Source organism: Sciurus vulgaris, assembly GCF_902686455.1.
Source record: "Sciurus vulgaris genome assembly, chromosome: 17".
NCBI lineage: Eukaryota > Metazoa > Chordata > Mammalia > Rodentia > Sciuridae > Sciurus > Sciurus vulgaris.
Genome location: NC_136478.1, coordinates 47645359 through 47647775, shown reverse-complemented (window position 1 = coordinate 47647775; position 2417 = coordinate 47645359).

Genomic DNA, 2417 nt, shown 5'->3' with positions numbered 1-2417 from the left:
TCTGTTATCCATTCATCATATAATAGCATATTGTTTAATCTCCAGGTGGTGCAGTAGTTTCTGTTTTTTCTCTTCCATTTATTTCTAATTTCAATCCATTATGATCTGATAGAATACAAGTTAGTGTCTCTATCTTCTTGCATTTGTTAACATTAGCTTCGTGGCATGATATATGGTCTATTTTAAAGAAGGATCCATGTGCTGCTGAGAAGAAAGCAGCACTCTTCGTTGGATGGTATATTCTACAAATATCTATTAAGTCTAAATTATTGATTGTGTTATTGAAATCTATGGTTTCTTTGTTCAATTTTTGTTTGGAAGATCTGACCAGTGGTGAGAGAGGCATATTAAAATCACCTAGTATTATTGTGTTATGGTCTATTTGGTTTCTGAGATTGAGAAGGATTTGTTTGACATACATGGATGTGCCACTGTTTGGGGCATAGATATTTGAAGATGTTATGTCTTGCTGAGTTATGCTTCCCTTAAGCAGTATGAAATGTCCTTCTTTATCCCACTTTGGCTTGAAGTCCACATTATCTGAAATGAGGATGGATACTCCAGCTTTTTTGCTGAGTCCATGTGCATGGTATGTTTTTCCCATCCTTTCACCTTTAGTCTATGGGTATCTTTATATGAGGTGAGTCTCCTGTAGGCAACATATTGTTGGATCTTTCTTTTTAATCCAATCTGCCAGTCTATGTCTTTTGATGATGAGTTCAGCATTAATATCAATGTTATTATTGAGATATAATATGTATTCCCAGTCATTTGGCTCATTTGTTTTTTTTTATTTATTTATATTTTGACACAAATTGGTTCCTCCTTATTGACAATTCCTTTAGGATAACTCCCTTTACTGATTTACTTCTTGTTTTTCATCTCTTCCTCATGGAATATTTTGCCAAGAATGTTCTGTAATGCTGGCTTTCTTTTTGTAAATTCTTTCAGCTTTTGTTTATCATGGAAGGATTTTATTTCATTGTTAAATTTGAAGGTAAGTTTTGCTGGGTATAAGATTCTGGTTGGCATCATTTTCTTTCAGGGCTTGAAAAATGTTGTTCCAGGCCCTTCTAGCATTTAGGGTCTGGATTGAAAAATCTGCTGATATCATATTGGTATCCCCCTGAATGTAATTTGGTTCTTTTCTCTCACAGCCTTTAAAATTCTGTCTCTATTTTGTATGTTAGGTATTTCATAATAATGTGCCTTGGTGTGGGTCTGTTGTAATTTTGTGTATTTTGAGTCCTGTAAGCCGCTTGTACTTGATTTTCCATTTCATTCTTCAATTTGGGAAATTGTCTGATATTACTTCCTTGAATAGATTGTTCATCCTTTGTTTTTTTTTTCTTTAAGCCTTCCTCAATCCCAATAATTCTTAAATTTGGCCTTTTCATGATATCCCATAGTTCTTTGAGATACTGTTCATGATTTCTTACCATCTTCTCTGTTTGGTCAACTTTGTTTTCAAGGTTAAATATTTTGCCTTCAATATCTGAGGTTCTGTCTTCCAGGTGTTCTATCCTACTGGTTATGCTTTCTATGGAGTTCTTAATTTGGTTTAGTTTCCTTCATTCAAGGATTTGTTTTTTTTTTTTTTCAATATCTCTAACTTTTATTGAAATGATCTTTTGCTTCTGTATGCTCTTTTAACTCTTGATTGTTGCGATCATTCAATGCCTGCATTTTGCTCTTTCATCTCATTGTTTTTCTTCCCTGATTGTTTTAATTATGTACATCCTACTTCGTAACTCCTTTCTGTCATTTTTCTGCCATGCTGTCATTGGATTTTATTGATGTAACATCTAGATTTGTTTGGGGCATTTTCTTCCCTTGTTTTCTCATATTGTTCGGTTACAGATCAGTGGATACCGCTGAGATATTGCAGATTCTCTTGGCTTATAATGTCCCTGAAGATTTCTAGTATATCCCCTCTTAGCCTCAGTAGCCTGAAGTCTTTAGAGGAAATTGATAATGTGGTGCTCCACAAGGAAGCTGCCTCTCTAGGGGTGGTGGCTTCAGGGGGTTTATTCCCTGCTAGTGAGCAGAGGTGCCTCCACCTGTTGACCAATGGTCATCCAAAGAGGAAGAGGTCAGGCTGATGCAAGGCCTGTTTGGGCCTGTGTCTCAGGTTTTACTGTCCTTGTGGGAAAACTCACTTGGTGGGGAAGGACTCACCTGGTGGGGAGGTTCTTGGTCAGTTCCCCTCCTAGAGGATCCCCTCAATCCACAAACTACCACTTGGGCTGGGCAGCCTTCCTCGCAACATTCCCAGGGCCCGGACCTACCTCCTGGTCCTGGGAGCCTCACCCTTCGCAGACCAGTCCTTAGGCTGCCCCTACTCAGAGAACTTGCCTTCAGTCCTTGAACCTTGCTCCACCCACTCAGCTTCTCTGTGAGTCTCTTCCACCAAGAAA